This window comes from Equus caballus, chromosome 27 (genome assembly GCF_041296265.1).
Source record: "Equus caballus isolate H_3958 breed thoroughbred chromosome 27, TB-T2T, whole genome shotgun sequence".
Taxonomy (NCBI): domain Eukaryota; kingdom Metazoa; phylum Chordata; class Mammalia; order Perissodactyla; family Equidae; genus Equus; species Equus caballus.
The window spans coordinates 34,172,717-34,190,494 of record NC_091710.1 but is presented as its reverse complement, the minus strand read 5'-3'; the positions used below and the strand labels follow the sequence as shown (position 1 = coordinate 34,190,494).

The 17,778-nt window shown below is 42.9% G+C and overlaps 1 protein-coding gene across 7 annotated transcripts in view; it reads right to left on the bottom strand.

Annotated features, from left to right (window-relative positions):
- The window catches only part of TRMT9B (tRNA methyltransferase 9B (putative)), a 55,031-nt gene that overhangs the window by 21,037 nt on the left and 16,216 nt on the right, over positions 1 to 17,778 (bottom strand). For 3 of the 7 annotated variants that reach the window (XM_070253513.1, XM_005606351.4, XM_070253514.1), the window contains one exon: positions 4,431 to 4,625. The gene's annotated coding sequence lies outside the window, so the exon portion shown is untranslated. Of the gene's footprint in view, positions 1 to 1,959; positions 2,012 to 2,574; positions 2,675 to 4,430; positions 4,626 to 17,778 lie in introns of those variants that run through there. The other 4 variants (XM_023630803.2, XM_023630804.2, XM_023630805.2 and 1 more) reach the window with 4 other exon arrangements.

Genomic DNA, 17,778 nt, shown 5'->3' with positions numbered 1-17,778 from the left:
TATCCTTAATTACTATAGACCTGCCCACAGTCCCTGCAAAAAATCTGGCAAACTCCTCACAGAGTACAAGTCTCATTTGTGAGGTCTGACAAAACTTCCACCCAAATTGAAACAGCTTATATTGCACCCTCAACTAGAATTTACAAAGTAAGCATATGGCTGGCTAGAACTGCCTACACATGAGAAAAACCCAAACACTGCGTGCTTTTCTTTTTAATCAAAATCTCAGTAGACTTAAGTCTATTTAAAATGTTTCCCCCTCAAGGAATCAATCAGGCAATACAATTTCGAGAACCCTAGAACAAATAAATTTTACTTTACTGCACTTGAAAATGTTAAGTGGCAATCAACATACACTCATTTCCCTTCAAGCTGGCTCCAGCTCCAAGCTCAGAATTTGTAGTATCTGGACAATACCCCTTGGAGAACTTTCTCTAATTCTCCCCCATAATGCCTGGTTTCTACCATAAACAGCTAAATTCAAAGAGCGATTTTAAAGTTTATGAACCATATAAATCCATTTTGTTTTTATTGTATTTTACAGTTAAGATTGTACACTATGGAATAAAGAGCTGACTGTGAAATTGATCTGTAGAGTTGAGGCTATCCAAAATGACATTTTTTACACTCCCTGGATTTAAATTTCCTGCAGTATTTTCCATATGAGTTATATATATAAGCACATTCCTTGTGAATTCAGTAATGTGATTAAGCTAGTAAGACTGGGACTAAAATAAGAGTGCAAGGTTCAAGGTGAAGTGAAGGAGGTAGGGTTTCGTTTAGCCAGACTTCCTAACCTGTGCGCTGTCCAATTCTAGGTCCTTGGAACTCATGCCTTGTTGGTGAGTCATGAAAGAAGGGAAAATAATTTGAAAGGTAAGGAGAAGTCATATAAAGTAATGCAGTGATATTTAGAAGAAATCATTTGTATGTTAAGTGCAATGGAAAGTGGTTTTAAGTTGGTGGGTGGGTCAGAGGACAACATAATTGGATTTATAATTTTAAAAGCTCATTCTAGGTCTCTCATTCTAGGTATATTCTAGGTATATCTAACTCTAAGCAGACTAGAGTAGCTATTGTTTTTAGTTGTCCAACCAAGTTCACCATCCAACTTCTTCTGATAATATGTATCTTGTCCTCCATGGATGGGTATGTGACCCAGGCCTGGTCAATCATGGTACCCCACATGCGTGGACACAATCATTGGTTCAATGGTGGGCAGGTAATATAAGGTCAGCCAATCAGAGTCTTTCCTTAAGATACATTAGTGTGGAGCTAAGGAAGTGGTGTCCTTCCCTCTGGCATCACAGAGTTAGAAAGATGTAAAAGTCAGACTGCCAGTGGCCAGCTTTTCTACCACCAGGAAAAGACCTGTTTTCAGGTAGAAGACAATAAAGTCAGGCAAAGCAAACAGAGATGAGAGACAAATGGAGAGGGAAAAAGATCCATGGCAGCACTGAGTCCTGGTTCCGGTCCTAAGATTGCTTCTTGCAGTTCTTTGGGCTCTTCCTTATCCTTCCCAACTCAGAGAGGCAATAAATTCCCCTTTTGACTTAAGCTGGTTGGGTCTCTGACCTTACCACCATGTCTTAATCCCCTCTAAGTCATCAGTACTTCTTGCACTAGCGTTTGCTTTTTGTTTTGTTTTATATCTAGCCTTTATTCCTTGGAGAATGGCAAAGAGGAGAGAATGTGATAGGAAACTAACAGGAGAGGTCAGTGGTTTGGTATGTTTCCCATGGAGAAAGGAACAAAGAGAAGGACATCAGCAATTCCTGCTTCTACAAAGAGTCCTCACTGAGTGGTCACAGATGTTTGGTTTTCCTGTTTTGTGTATGTGATTGGAATGACACTTCTTCACCCAACTTGATTCAGGCAAAGCCATGTGACCATGAAATGTGATCAACAAAAATGTGGATTCTCTTGGGCAGAAGCTTTATGAGCCAGTGGGGGGCTCACCGAGTTCCTCTGCAATCACAGAAGCATCAGTCCAGGTCCCTGAGTGACTGTTCTTGAAGGACAGGCAGCATGAGCATTTTAAGCCAAAAAGAAAAAAAAGGAAAGAAACAGCTCATCACAAGAAATGTTGAATATCTAGGTAATGAAAAAGTCAAAATTATCAATCATATTCTATTAGAAGATAACTTGTTACTATGTGAATTTGTGTTGTTTTTGTTTATAAATATTAATACTGGGGCCAGCCCCGTGGCCAAGTGGTTAAGTTCGTGTGTTCCACTTCAGTGTCCCAGGGTTTCATCAGTTCAGATCCTGGGCACAGGCCTAGCACTGCTCATTAAACCATGCTGAGGCGGCATCTCACACAGCAGAGCCAGAAGGATCTACAACTAGAATATACAAGTATGTACTGCGGGGCTTTGGGGAGAAGAAGAAGAAAAAAGAAGATTGGCAACAGATGTTAGCTCAGGTGCCAATCTTAAAAAAACATTTTTTTTAATTAATACTCTTTTCTTTCCTGTAAATATATTATCACAAAACTGGGAGAAAACTGAATACAGTTCTGTATTCTGCTTTTTAAATTTAATGCAATATTGTGAGCCAAGGAACAACTTTTACCTGTAGTCTTCTCCATTCTTTTTAAATAAGGCCTCTTGTTGGAACCCTCTGGCAATAGAACATACTGGAATGGCAATGTCTTGTTGGAACCACTGCTAGCCTAAGAGGATATCAGAGCTGTTGTAATAGTGCTGCCATATTCGGCACCTCTCCCTCTTTCTTTTTTCACTGCTACGACCTAGTATCTGAGCTGTTATTATAACTTTCTGGTTGGTCTCTCTGTCCCCCGTCCCACCTCGAATATATCCGTAATGCTGGGAGTTTGCAACACTCTTTCTCCATTAATATTCACTATACACTCCTATAGGAAAAGGCAACTGCAGAGACCACATAGCATATGTGCTCTTTCTGGCTTGGTGGCTGTAACTTGTAATTTTCCCTCCATGAGCCCAAGAAAAGCAGTTCAGGATCCCTATTTCATGCCAGTGCTGGATAATTTTCCTATAGTGTCCATTTGATAATATCCCCTCTCTGTTGAAAACCCTTCAGGGTACCTCTACGCTCTACAGGATAAAGCTTGCACTCCTCAGACTGGCATTCAAAACCCTCCATGACCTGGTGCGAGTCTACCTTTCCAGGCTTAGATCCTGTAACTACCATAACTCGAATTCCTCCACCAAAGGACTCAACTCACCCTTCCCTGAGTGGGCCTTGTGTATGGCTCCTCATTCAGGTCTTTGCTGAAGCCGTTTTCTCTCATCTGAAATGCTCTAAAGTCACCTCACCCTTCCAAAATCTTACCTGGCCTTCAAAGTCTAGCTTTTGCCTCCTCCATAAAGACTTCAGGGACAGCTCTGGATAAGACTAATCTCTCCTAGTATTTCTGTATACTGCATATGTATTATCTCTCTCCTAGTATTTCTGTATACTGCATATGTATTATCTCTATCACTCTTAGGGCATGTCTCCTGTTACCATCTTGAACTCTCTACTCTGTATACGTTCCCAATTAGATTAGAAGCTCCTGGAGGGCAGAAACTGAAATCTGACCTTTCTTTATATATATCATAGTGCTTAGGATCATGTTGAACAAAGAGCAGTCACTCCATAATTAACTGTAGAACCAACGAATCAATGAGCTGTTTCCTTAGCTCCCTCTGCAAGACAACGATACCTCACTCCAGACAAACTGGTCCTCGAGTCTTGGGTCATAAATCACAGAGACCCTGCTGGGGGCCAAAAGGCCTCCGAGGAAAGCAGGACTAAGGTCGAGCTCTTCCAGTGGTGTTTTGTATTTCGGATTTCCTGCCTTAGCAGAGGCCTGTTTTAGAGATATACCTGAAGTATGCAACAGTCACATTTTTATAACTAAAAACAAATATAAATATTGTAAATTGTTCTCCTATTATAAATGCCACAGACGACACAGTATTAAAAAGGAAAGCATCAAACTCTGCTTTAAATTTCAAAGACATACTCAAACTGTAATTCTAGAGTGAAAATACAGGTGAGTCAGGAGAGTTCAAAAACTTTACTTACACTTAATTATAAAACACATAGTTCTTTTTAACCTTTTAATATCAGATACTTCAAACTTATCTACATATTATTTTCAAGTACAGATTATACTACAAACTTTTGTATGATAAAAATTATCATTTAACAATGCTCTTTAAGTCCTAGAGAAGCAATTTTACTCTCTAAAAAATACTAAATATATTCTTGTAATTTTAAGTTACCCTGTACAACTATTTCCAGATTCTTTTTTCCACGTGGTGCAAAAATAAACTCCAGCTTACTTTATATCACATTGTCATAAATTTAAAATTATAGGAATTGGGGCTCATTAGGGAACATGCACAGTGCCCCCAAACCTCAGATTATGTGAATTGCAGCAATAGTTGAAAGGTACTAACCTGAGTCATCTTGTGATTACAGGAAAATTACTTCTTGTCTTTGTGAACCATGGCAGTTTTCCCCTCCGAGACTGACAGCTTCTTCTCACGACTTTCTCAATGTGTAATATAAATGAAAAGTAGCAGGACTGAAGTCAAATAGTGAGGTCTTTCACATGCTGAACCACTTTGCATGAGTCTTTGGGAATATAGGCCCTATTAGGAAAAAAATAGTAAATGTCATTTTACATAATAAAAATATTGAACCAGCTACAGCCCAGGCTGACCTCTTGACCTATGCATAAATTACCCAGAGAAGAAAGAACTATTAATATAGAATGTGCCAGAAGTATAAGAGCAGTGTCTGAATTAATTCCTAAGCTTTCTGTAAAATACACAGTACTTTCTCCCCAAATTAAATTGAATGATTTCCACTTATTCCTGGAAAAATTGCAAGCATTGAGAGTCAATTGTGAATCCAGTGGCTTAATTAAATGTATACCAAGTACGTAAGACAATAGCACTGAATTGTCTTAAATCATGCCAGCACAACTTAACTGCTCAATATTTGTTTCATGTTGTCAGCTACTTCCATGTCACTTTGACAAGCACTCCTAGTTATTCTTCATTGTTCATATTTATTTTTTCTTTTTTCATAATAAAGCGGGTCTGTCATGAAACTCATCAAAAGACTCTTAGTTACTAAAAAAGAAAAATGGACCATTCATGCCAAAAAGCACTTTGTAATGTGGAGGTCTTGGGGTATAAAATGAGGTCTGGAGAGATGCCTGGCGTGGCAGGAAAAGCCAGTTCTATAATAGCTCGGGGCCCGATTCCTTATCTGTGAAGATGAAGCAAATGGACCTTAATCTAGACCAGTTCTCAACCATTTTCCCTAGTCTTCACATTCTTTGTGTGTACACCTCACCACCACAAACTGTACCTCTTACTACATACAGTGATTCTCAGGATGGAGGCCTGTAGTTTCCCCCAACTTCTCCCTGCTCCCCACCCCACCCCAGTCTTGGTCCCTGTTTAAGAATCACTGCTCCGGGTGTGCTTTGGAAAGCTTCGCTCTGGTCTTCAGAATATGCATGTACGTTTTAACCCCAGTCATCTCTCCATCATAGCAGGTATAGGATCGGCACCACTGAGAGCTGCAAAGCTTGACTTTTTAGGGAAAACATTTAAGAAGGGTCTTGAAAGAGCCTTTAGTCAAAGGGTTTCATCTTTCTCATGCAATTGTGGAGCCTGCCTTAATCATAAAGGAGATGATATTGGTTTACTGAGCCCCCGTGCTTGTCCTGAAACTAAATGCTCTCCAGTGGGATTCACTCTTCCATGCCCTGACCTAGGCGCTCCACTGTCACCAGCCAACTTAACTGTCTCTGCACCTTTCCTTCAGGCATTTGTGCCTAAATGAATTAGTCCTCTCAGATACGCTACCAAAGACAAAGTCTTCAATGCCTTAGTCAGTAAGAGGAGTTAATGAAAAGATGATGATGAGATCTGTTATCCAACAGTGCTCCTCCAGAGGCGATGACTAGGCCATATTCACTGTAACTCTATTGCAGTTCACTTTGATTTTGTAGATTAGAGAATGCCAGAAAAGAACAAGAAAATCAAAGATGAGATTTAAAAAAAATGAAAATATAATACCCAGCTTCCCCCAGGCATTGGCTGCTGGCATCAATTTGACAAAACCAGCTCTCAGTCTATGTTAAGATAAAGGCAATAGGATCCCCAGTAGGGCAGCCTGGAAGAAGACTGTTCTGATGTTTCAAAAGGCAACACCAGAGGAGAAGCAGAGCATTACCAGTTCTCTTTTCTCTTAGGAAAGAAGGTTTCGGCAGGTCGGGTGACAGAGAATCCCAGTCATTTTACTGTCAAATGATTGATCACAAAGGAGCTTTTCAATGAAGCTGGCTGTAGTCAACTATAAAACTATAAATCCTGTAATGATTTTCTAAGAATAGAATTAAGAGGAGAAATGTGAGGATGAATTATGTGTTAGCATATTTTATAAAATACGTTTATAATACAATTGACCCAAAAGAGGCATTCATGGGGTTATAACCAAAAAAAAAAAAAAATCTGATTTTATGTTTGAGGTTCAGGAAGAGAGTTCACGTACATACAAAGTATAGTAACACCTGGACGGTCAAGTTTGCTTTTTTTTGATTCTTTTTTTTTGCTTGAGAAAGCTTAGCCCTGAGCTAACAATCTTCCTTCACTTTATACGTGGGTCGCCACCACAGCACAGCTGATGAGTGGTGTAGGTCCACACCCAGGATCCAAACCTGGGCCATCAAGCAGAGCGTGCCAAACTTAACCACTATACCACAGGCTGGCCCCTGGACTGTCAAGTATTTTATCCCATGTATTCCACCTCCATCTCATTCCTCTTATGTGTCTCTCCAAGTCCTTCTCCACTGTCCCAGCCTGAGCCTAGGCCCACACCTAGCTGTCTAGGAGTTCCCACTCTCATGGATTTCACAGACGCGAAAAATCTCAGAGGGACCAGTTGATTCTTTACTTGAAGGCCAGGACACACACACTTACTTTTTTTGTTGTTTGTTTGTTTGTTTGTTTTTTGTTTTTTTTTTTTGGAGGAAGATTAGCCTTCAGCTAACTACTGCCAGTCCTCCTCTTTTTGCTGAGGAAGCCTGGCTCTGAGCTAACATCCGTGCCCATCTTCCTCTAGTTTATACGTGGGACGCCTACCACAGCATGGCTGCCAAGCAGTGCCATGTCCGCACCCAGGATCCGAACCAGCGAACCCCGGGCCGCCGAGAAGCGGAACGTGCGAACTTAACCGCTGCGCCACCGGGCCGGCCCCCCCACACACATATTTTTAAAGCCTGTTATTTACTGTCACCATCTAACTGCATAAATGAATGGACAGTTTACCCCCACAAAAGTTGGGAGGCCATAATTTTGAACCAAAGAAGTCCTTTAAAATTGAATAAAATTTAGCTCTATGAAAAACTGACTAAACCTTCTTTGATTTTCTCATTCCACTACAGATGGATAAAATCATTGTTACAAACCAACACTGGTATAAAGAACTGAGTTTTGGGGCCCAGATTAATATATTCGTTTGCAAACCCACGAGTCCTCCTGCCTTCACAACTCTGTGCCCTGAAATTGGTCCTCTGCAGCATCATGATAGTGATCTCTTGCTCCTCCTCTGCAGACTTAGACAGTCCAAATACCTTAGTATGTCACATAAAGCCATAAAGCTGGCCCTGATCTGACCCCACCCCACCCTCCAGCATTTTCCCCCATGATGTCCCACCCCACTCCATGCCATATACCCTACCAGAGCAATTCAAAGTAGCCAGGCAGGGAACTGCTTGTTACAATGGGATAAGGGCTTTGCACCAGAATGTAAATCAACAACTGATTCTTTCTTTGAGAAACTCTTGCTGTGATAAAGGAGAAAGGCGTCAGCTTAGTGACTTAGCTGATTTACATTCAGGCACAGCTCCTTATCTAGGGCCATGACGTGAGATTCTCTGAATTCATTAGACATTTGAGGTCTTCATGCATTTCCTCATCGGTTCCCTCTGCCTGGGTTGTCCTTTAGACCACCTGACAGAACAGTTAATCTTTGCAGGTCCAGCTTGGGCTGTATTCTCTAGGAAGCCTCTCCTGTCCCCCAGCTAGGATACCACCATGTGCTTCTTCGTGCCTCCCCTGTGGGTCATGGATACCCTTCGGCACTAGCACTGTGGTGGCCACTGTCTGGTTTATTCGGGCTGCCTCACATCCAGCTGTGTTTTTTATTAGGGATGACCCCATGGTGTGAAGTAAGAATGAGATGCAGGCCTTGCCTCTCACCAGAGACGCTGAAGCAGGGAAATTTTCTTGCCCCCCTTCCCCTGGTGGGATGGTGTATTAGTTTCCTAGGGCTGGCATAACAAGGTCCCCCACACTGGGTGGATTATATAGCAGAAATCTACTTTCTCTCAGGTCTGTAGTCTAGAAGTCTGGATCAAAGGGGCAGCTGGGTTGGTTCCTTCTGAAGGCCGTGAGGGAAGGCTCTGTTCCAGGCCTCTCTCTCGGCTTATAGTTGGCTGTCTTCTTCTTGTATCTCCACATCATCTTCCTTCGACATGTCTATGTCCAAATTTCCATCAGTTCTATTGGATTAGGGCCGCCCTAATGACCTCATTTTAACTTAATTATCTCTTTAAAGACTCTGTCTCCAAATACAGTCACATTCTGAAGTACTGAGGGTTAAGACTCCAACATATGATCTTTTGGAGGAACACAAACCAGTACACAACAGATGGTACAGTGGGTTGAATGGTGGCCCCTCGAAAGATACGTCCAGATCCTAAGCTCTGGAACCTATGAATGTGACCTTATTTGGAAAAAGTCTTTTGCAGTTAAAGATCTCAAGACGAGATCACCCTGGATTACCCAGGAGGACCCTAAATCCAATAACAAGTACTCTTCTAAGAGACAGAGTGGCAAAGACAGAGAGAAGGCCATTGAACACGAGGCAGAGATCGACGCTATGCTGCCAGAAGCCAAAGAACGCCTGGACCCACCAGAAGCTGGAAGAGGAGAGAAAGGATCCTCCCCTAGAGCCTTCAGTGGGAGCGCAGCCCTGCTGACAACTTGATTTAGGACAACTGGCCTCCAGAACTGTGAGAAAATAAGCTTCTGTCGGTTTAAGCCACCACGTTTATGTAATTTGTCACAGCAGCCCTAGGAAACTAGTAGAGACGGCCGGGTCATTTGACCTAGATTCAGTCAATCAGCAACTCTCATCCTGGACTGTGAATCCAAAGCAAGTCATTCAAAAGTAAAGGAACTGTGAGGGTGTCCAGCTGTGACTGCTCCTGGTAATGGCAGCTGTGTCCCGGCCAGGTGATTCCTGCTAAAAGGGAGCCCTGAGAATAGGAGAATTTATGGATATAGCACTTCCTCGCCTGCCTGATAAGGACAAATCAGGACTTCCTTGTAGGCCCTACGATTCCCCCACCAGAGGGGTTTCCTGTAAGAGGAAAATAATTCAGCCCACTCCACCCTACCGCATTCCCTGCACCTCTCACTGTCCCCAGATCTGTACCTAGTCACTTCCCTGCAATGGCCCGGGGAGACAATTACAAAGTCAAACCCAGAAGGCTTACACACCAGGAGGATTACAGACAGTTGAATTCAGAAGGCAAAGATCTGGGGTCAATGTCCACATGGATGGATTCGGAGGGAGCTTGCCAAAGAGAGAGAAATATAATTTTAGATTGTACTGAGTTTATGCATATGGGCGCATTACCAGAGGTTCTGAATTCACTGTGCCAACTTGAGCAAATGGAGGCGGTTCTAGGAGCTTGCTTCTCTGGTCCATCAAATCTGGACTCAGTGGGGGCCTAACCAGAATCAAGATGCCATACATGGCTGCGTCAAAGATCAGCTAAGGAATGGCAAGATGGCCTGCTTCATGCCATGTAGTGGCTACTGGATTCCATACCCAAGGGAGAACTATGGCAGTGATGTCTAGTGTGGTGGCAGGACTCTTCATCAGTGGCACTGGGTCCTGGTTAGACGGACTGTTGTACCTCAGCATCTTGGCATTTTGGAGCTGCCATTGGGCATACTTATTTTCCAACTCTTGTTCCCTGGCTTCCTATGCTGTCCATATCCTTTCAATAAATTCCTAGTCAGCTGACAGATCCCTAGAGTCTGTTTCTGTTGCTTACAATCAGGAGCCACGGATCACATAGAACAGAAAAAACATTGTAATCCTTTGTTTATGCTTATTTCCCCCTACTTGACTTTCAGCTCTTTATGAACAATGACCACACCTGACTCATCTCGTTATCTGTAACGCCTCTCACTGTGTCTGGCAAATATGGTGGCGGTGGAGAATTGTCAAGAGAATGAATGAATGATCAGTTAAAAAGCATTTTTTTGGTCCATGACTTTTAGAGGAAAGAGGCAAATGATAAGTTGTAAATTAAAGGAAAAAAATTTTATTTTTAGTTGTGGTAAAAAACCCATAACATAAAATTTACCATCTTAACCACTTTTAACTACACAGATCAGGAGTATTAAGTATATTCACATATCCAGAATGTTTTCATACTGCAAAATTGAAACTCTATATACCCAGTAAATACTAACTCCTCATGTTTTCCTCTCCCTGGTCCCTGGCAAACACCATTCTTTCTAAGGGTCTGACTACTTTAGACACCTCATATAAGTGAAATCAAACAATATCTGTCTTGTTGACTGGCTTATTTCACTTAGCATTATGTCCTTGAGGTTCATCCATGTTGTAGCATGTGACAGGATTTCCTAATGGGTGTGAGGTGAAATTTCATTGGGGCTTTTATTTGCATTTCTTTAATGATAGGGATGTTGTTTAGCATCTTTACAAATACTTGTTGGCCATTTTTATATCATCTTTGGAGAAATGTCTACTCAAGGCCTTTGCTCATTTTTAAAATCAGTATTTTTTTTCTCTTTCTTCCTTGTTGTTGTTAAGTTATAGGAGTTTTTAAATATATTCTAGATATTAACTTCTTATCAGATGTGTCATTTGCAAATATTTTCTTCCATTCTGTAGGTTGCCTTTTCCCTCTGTTGATTGTGTCCTTTGATGCACAGAAGTTCTTAAGTTTGATGTAGTCCCAGATAAGTTCTAAATTTCATCCTGGGCATCTACATATGTTCAACAAAATATTCGGTATCTTTATCAAAGGTGGATGGTTCAGGGAGGTGGAATATTCCGATTCCCGCAGGCTCATACTAGTAAATCCACTAAGCTGTTTGCATTTGTTCCCATGTGCTCCTTCCCCATAGAAGAGGGACAAGGGATGAGCTATCCTTACTCTCCTACAAAGCAAACCCACCAGCTCTACACTGCTCCTGAGCTCTCCTGACAGCTCAACAGCCTCCCTCCGGCCACTCTCTCCCCTCTCTTCTCAGGCATTAGTTTTCCCCTAGCAATTGGATTTTCCCATTAGTATAAAAACATGCTTCAATATCTCTTAGCTTAAAAAAAAAAAGAAACCCTCCCAGGCCTGATCACAGATCACCATCCAGTTTACACCCTAATTTCCCTGCTTCCTTTTATAGCAAAGTTCTTCAAAAACACTGTCTCTCCTTGTTGGCTTTCTTGATTCCAGAAGTTTCCCCCATAATGCCGATCATAAACGCCTGTCGGCCCCAGGACCACAATACTGCACTCAGCAGAGTAGTCAGGGAGCTACTTTCAAAAAGGAAAAAAAGGCTTTACTGCTGTTGTCCTGCTTCATGTCCCCTTTTATGCAAGAAAGAAGTAAAATGTGGGGCTGACCCAGGGGCATAGTGGTTAGGTTCATGCACTCCACTTTGGCAGCCCAGGGTTCTCAGGTTCGGATCCCTCAATGGACCTACACACTGCTTGTCGAGCCATGCTGTGGCAGGATCTTACATACAAAATAGAGGAAGATGGGTACAGATGTTAGCTCAGGGCCAATCTTCCTCACCAAAGAAGAAGAAGAAGAAGAAGAAGAGGTAAAACGCTTTTGTTTTACTAATAGTGCAGTGGCATCCATAGTTTCAATTTCCACCAACCCCAGATCATTATTTGCAGAGGGGGCAGTGCTGCAGATGGCAACACTCTGCTGTGTTTTGCCCACAGACTTCATCACTGCTTGAAATGTTTACTTGTGAAACTGCTGTATCGAACAAGTGGGATTTGTAGGTGACTTGATGTCTCTGGAAACCCATTCTGTGGCGCTCATTCATCTGCTGCCCTTAAATGAAACTTGGGCAGAGTCACAGATTTTTCAGTAACTTATAGATATGAAAATGTTCTCCCAATCACTTTACTCACACTTTTTTTTTTTTTGAGGAAGATTAGCCCTGAGCTAACATCTACCAGCAATCCACCTCTTTTTGCTGAGGAAGACTGGCCCTGAGCTACCATCTGTGCCCATCTTCCTCTACTTTATATGTGGGATACCTGCCACAGCATGGCTTGATAAATGCAGTGTGTAGGTTCACACCCGGGATACAAACTGGCGAACCCCAGGCCGCCAAGACAGAACGTGCAAACTTAACCACTGCACCACCGGGCTGGCCCCTTCACAAACACTCTTACTTCTAAAACTAATATTCCCTGTCCAGTACAAAATCCAAGCTCCAAATTTCATTCCAACTGGAAACTTCTCATCTCCAGCTTGTGCCTGCAGCCACGGGGAAGCCCGAGGTGGAACGCGGTGGGACGACTGGCAAGGAGAAGTCATGGAACCAGGAAGGTCCTTTTTGGCTGGTACTAGTGTGAGCTGACGTCAGTGATCTCCGGGTGTGGTGGGAAGGGAAGGCTTTTTATTTATGGAGCGTTTTTATGGCCCCCATGGGACGCATTTATTGGTTTCCTGTGGACCCTCAATGTTGCATGTCCCTCACCTGTAGTTTCCTGACATGGGTGGCCCACTGTCCTGCTTGCTGCCTATGACAGTCCTCTCAGCAGCTGGTCACCCTGCTCTGCGCCTCCAGTATTTTTCACCTGCATCTATCCACTCCTCCAGATGAGATTGTATGCAGCATCTAGGCGAATGCCATGTATCTCGTGTGGTCCACATGTGGTCCAAGGAAAACACTCACCTTTGATCCATCCTTGATGAGAGTGCTACCTCCCAAACAATATCTCTTTGTCTGCTGCCATAGGCTGCTTCTACCAGCCTTTAGATTTCTCAGGCATATGCTTGACCCCAGACCAGTCTGTCTTCTAAACTGCAGGTGGCCCAGAGCAAGCTTTCTGTGCGGTCCCTTGAAACCCTGCCACCTGACTCAAGGATGGGAGAAACAGCTCCCTCTCTTCTCCCAAGATGCTGTGCACGTGTTAGCAGGGAAAGGGGACATCCACAGCATGCCTCCCAAAATCTAAATACATCCCCTCCCTAATGTCCAAATCCTTCTACGTGGGTGTTGGGCTAAGGGTCATAGAACCAAATTTCATATTATTCAGCCTTAAAAAGGAAGGAAATTCTGACACCTGCTACGATATGGGTGAACCTTGAAGACATTATGCTGAGTGAACTAAGCCAGACACAAAAGGACAAATATTGTACGATTCACTTCTCTGAGGTTCCTAGAGTGGTCACATTCATAAAGACAGAGAGTGGAATGGTGGCTGCCAGGGGCTGGAGGTGGAGGGAATGGGGAGTTCTTGTTGAATGGGGACGAAGATGGCAAGATGAAAATAATTATGGAGATCGGTTGCACAGCAACGTGAATGTACTTAATGCCAGTGAACTGTACGCTTAAAAATGGTTAAAATTGTGAATTTCATGTTATGTACATTTTAATGCAAGTTAAAAAAAAAACAAAACAACAGATTTCAGCCACTTCTTCTGCAAGTCCTGCTTAGGTATTTCAGCAAGTAGTTTCAGAACATGAGAGTAACTGCCACCTAACATTTGGGGACCGTGCCTGTTGTTAAGTTATAGTCCCCCCACTGCCTCCTCCACTCTGCTTTGTGTCCTGGGGGTGGGGGCTCCACGAACAACACTTCTTCTTTGCCAAGGGGCCCTGAAAACAGAGCACAGCAAAGGGAGGCTGGAAGGCCGGAGAGGGAGGAGGGACCAGCCCCTTTCTGGTTGCTTCCTGTTCCTGCCAGAGTTACCCGGCAACAGCCCTTCACCCTGGCAGCAGCATTTGTTTCTGGCAACAGTTGGTTAGCTCCTAGGTTTTTTCCCCTCTCCTAGAGCCAGCCCTTTGCGCACTCCTACAAGACACTCGCACACGCCAAGCAGCCCCCCAGCCAAGAGATCTGTGTCCCACCTCCTCAGGGCCCCTCGTCTGAGCCCTCGAGGTATCAGCACTAGCTGGTCACAATCTCCTCAAAGGTCTTGGTCCCAGCTGCAGGGCCCTCCTCCCAGCTTCTAGGTCTCATAAGTCCTCTTCTCTTTGTTCTCCCAGCACAGATAGCAGCTGCTTCCCACACTAGCCCAGCGCTGTCCTGCCTCATTTGACCCCTCTTTGCATTTTCAGCCCTCTGATATCTGTTTCACCAACCCCTTATATGAAATTCCCTCTGTCAACATAACTAGTGCGGTTTCCATTTTCCTGACCGGACACTGATGAATACAACCGTATTTTGGCACTACTTTGCAAAAAATGAAAATAAGAAAGAATTCCATTTCAACATCCTACTATAGTTTATTGTCTGTCTCACCCAACCAGTTTGTAAACACCATGAAATCAGATGTTTTCGGCTTACTGATGTACACACCCAGCACTTTGAACAGAGCCTGGCACATAGCAGATGCCCTACCTTCTTTGTTGGATAAATGAATACAAAATATTTAATTTAAACATAAAACACAAAACAAATTAATTTGGGTCATGAAAATATGCTTATAATATATAAAAGTTAAAACCATATGCAAATATGTCCGGGGGAAAACAAGTAGCTGAACTATGCAAAGCTCTCTTTCTGAAATTGTCAGCAATATCCATTTTCTGTTTTTTCCCATTTTCTTGCTTAATAATTTTTGTCACTGGGGGTTTCTCCATATTTTTCTTGTACATTAGGGCATATTATCCATGAGATAGTCATTCAATGTGATATTGTGATTTATAATTAGAAATATATATTTAGTCTTTCCACTGTTCCTGGCACACAGCTTCTAAAACCCTAATAATTTCCTACATAAGAGTGATAGGAGGGGCCAGCCCAGTAACGCAGTGGTTAAGTTTGCACGTTCTGCTTTGGCAGCCCAGGGTGTGCCGGTTTGGATCCCGGGTGCAGACATGGCACTGCTTGGCAAGCCACGCTGTGGCAGGCGTCCCACATATAAAGTAGAGGAAGATGGGCATGGATGTTAGCTCAGGGATAGTCTTCCTCAGCAAAAAGAGGAGGATTGGCAGCAGATGTTAGCTCAGAGCTAATCTTCCTCAAAAAAAAAAACCAAAACAGCCATAGGAGCTTCTTTTACTATAATATTTAGTTTTTTTCCCAGTTCCTGGAATAGCTCCAGAGCATAAAGGTAAAATGGGTGTCTTTTGTTATTAATAAATAACAAGCCTCTTTCAACCATACCTGAGTTTATGTGAATGAAGTGACCTCTGGAAAGCCCCTAAGGATGGGGCTGGTTGCCAAGGGAACCAACCACGTAATTAGAAGTTTGGACCTCTAGGCCCATTCCCCAGACCTACAGAGAGGCGAGAAGGGCTGGAGGTTACGTTCAAACACCAACAGCTAATGATTTAATCAATGATGCCTCCAGAAAACCCCAAAAGGATGGGGCTTGGAGAGCTTCCATGTTGGTGGACAAGAATGCATCCACATGTTAGGAGGGTGGCAGACCTCAAACTCCAGGGGGACAGAAGCTTGGGGACTTGGAGAGGTCCAGACCTTGCCCTACACATCTCTTCCATTTGGCTGTTCCTGAGTTCCATCTTTTTTTTTTTTTTTTTTTTGCTGAGGAAGATTCATCCTGAGCTAACATCTGCCGCCAATCTTCACTTTTTTGCTTGAGGAAGATTTGCCCTGAGCTAACATCTGTGCCAATCTTCCTCTACTTTAGATGTGGATCACCACCACAGCATGGCTGCCGATGAGTAGTGTAGGTCTGTGCATGGGAACTGAACCCAGGCCACTGAAGTGGAGCACACTGAACTTAACCAGTAGGCCACAGGGCTGGCCTATGAGTTATATCTTTTAAAAATAAACCAGTAATCTCATAAGTAAAATGTTTTTCTGCTTTCCATGAGCCACTCTAGGAAATCAGTCTAAGCCAAGGAGGGGGCTATGGGAGCCCCTGATTTACAAGCAGTCAGTCAGAAGCACAAGTGACATCTTGGACTTGCAACTGGCATCTGAAGTCAGGGGGCGGGTCATCCTGTGGGACTGAACCTTTAACCTGTGGGATCTGAGGCTATCTCTGGTGAGACAGTCTCAGATTCTAGTTAAACTGCAGACACCCCGCTGGTGCTGCAGACCTGCCCGATGTGTGGGAACCCTCCACACGTCTGGTGACCAGAGTGCAGCAGTAACGCAGGAGAGGACTGAGAGCAGAGAAGACACAAGGTGTGTTTTTCCTTTATATTCATTCAGTCAATCAAATACACAATCTGAAAACTGAAACACCCATACATTAACCCTAACAAATAAACCATCAAAAGTAGAACTCAGCATTTTGGTGTCATGGTATAAACACTGTACAGGGAGAATGCCTAGCACTGTGATCCTGGGCAAGTCATTAGCTTCTCTGGGTATCTGTTACTTACTCTGAGATACAAAGAAAGTGCCCTTCCTCTGTTAAGACTCTGATTTTCATATAGAAATGTACTTTAACATCCCCAAAGCACAACATAACTGTCAAGCATTGATAGCCTGTGCCAGACTTGAATTTCTCCTTATCACAGTCCCCAAACACGTGACTCTGTGCAGAGCCTGGAAAAGTGTGAAGTGACTGACAGTAAGCAGTCTAGCAAAAAGCTTTGGTGCCAATTCCTATTTCCAGTTCCAAATGAAATTAGAATTTTTTGTAGCTAATACTTTTTAAACTTGGCTGGATATTTTTCAGACCCTAATCTCTGGAACAGCGTTAATACTGACAGCTGCATTAAACATCGACCACATTGGAGTACATTGCAAAGTTCAAAAAAGACCAGGTTGGGGCAGTCAACTCTTCTAAAGACATCTAAAGGTATAAGACAGCCCAGAAGGTACCATCGTGAGATCTGAACAATGGAGCACGTGCGCCCGGGAAGGGGTCCTGCACCCAAAGCGGGACCCTGAGAACAAACTGGAATAATGGCAACTAGCAGGTGGAGTGCAACTGCCATACACGTTCTCTCTTTACTGATATGTGTGATGGACAACACGGCACAATATAAAAGTCGGTCAGATGCTACTTTAGAAATAAAGAGTGAGAACAGAGGAAAAACAGGCTTGCATAAAAAACAGAGCTCCCAACCAAAAGTTCAAGGACAGTGAAAGAACAGATTGGTCTGTTTAATAACAACAGATGTCTGCAAAAGAGAGAAAATTTGTTTGTTGTTTTCAAACAATTTTGTGCACAGAAGTAAAATATAGTTTATACATATATGTATATAAACAAGATAAAAGTATTGTAACCTCTACATACATACATATGTATATACATAGGTAAGAAAATATAGTTTTCTTACCTAGAAGAAAACTAAGTAGCATTGGAGTTATCACCAGGAAAGAGCTGAAGGGAAGGGATGCTCAACATTAACGAGGGAGCCTAGGATCTCAAATAATTCTCTCTTTATATATATATTTGTGTATGTGTATTTATTTATATATAGATAACACAACACAGGAAGGTCGACTTAGAAGCCGATGTGAGCACAAAAGTAGGCAGCACTGTCTCCGAGCCAGGACGGAAGT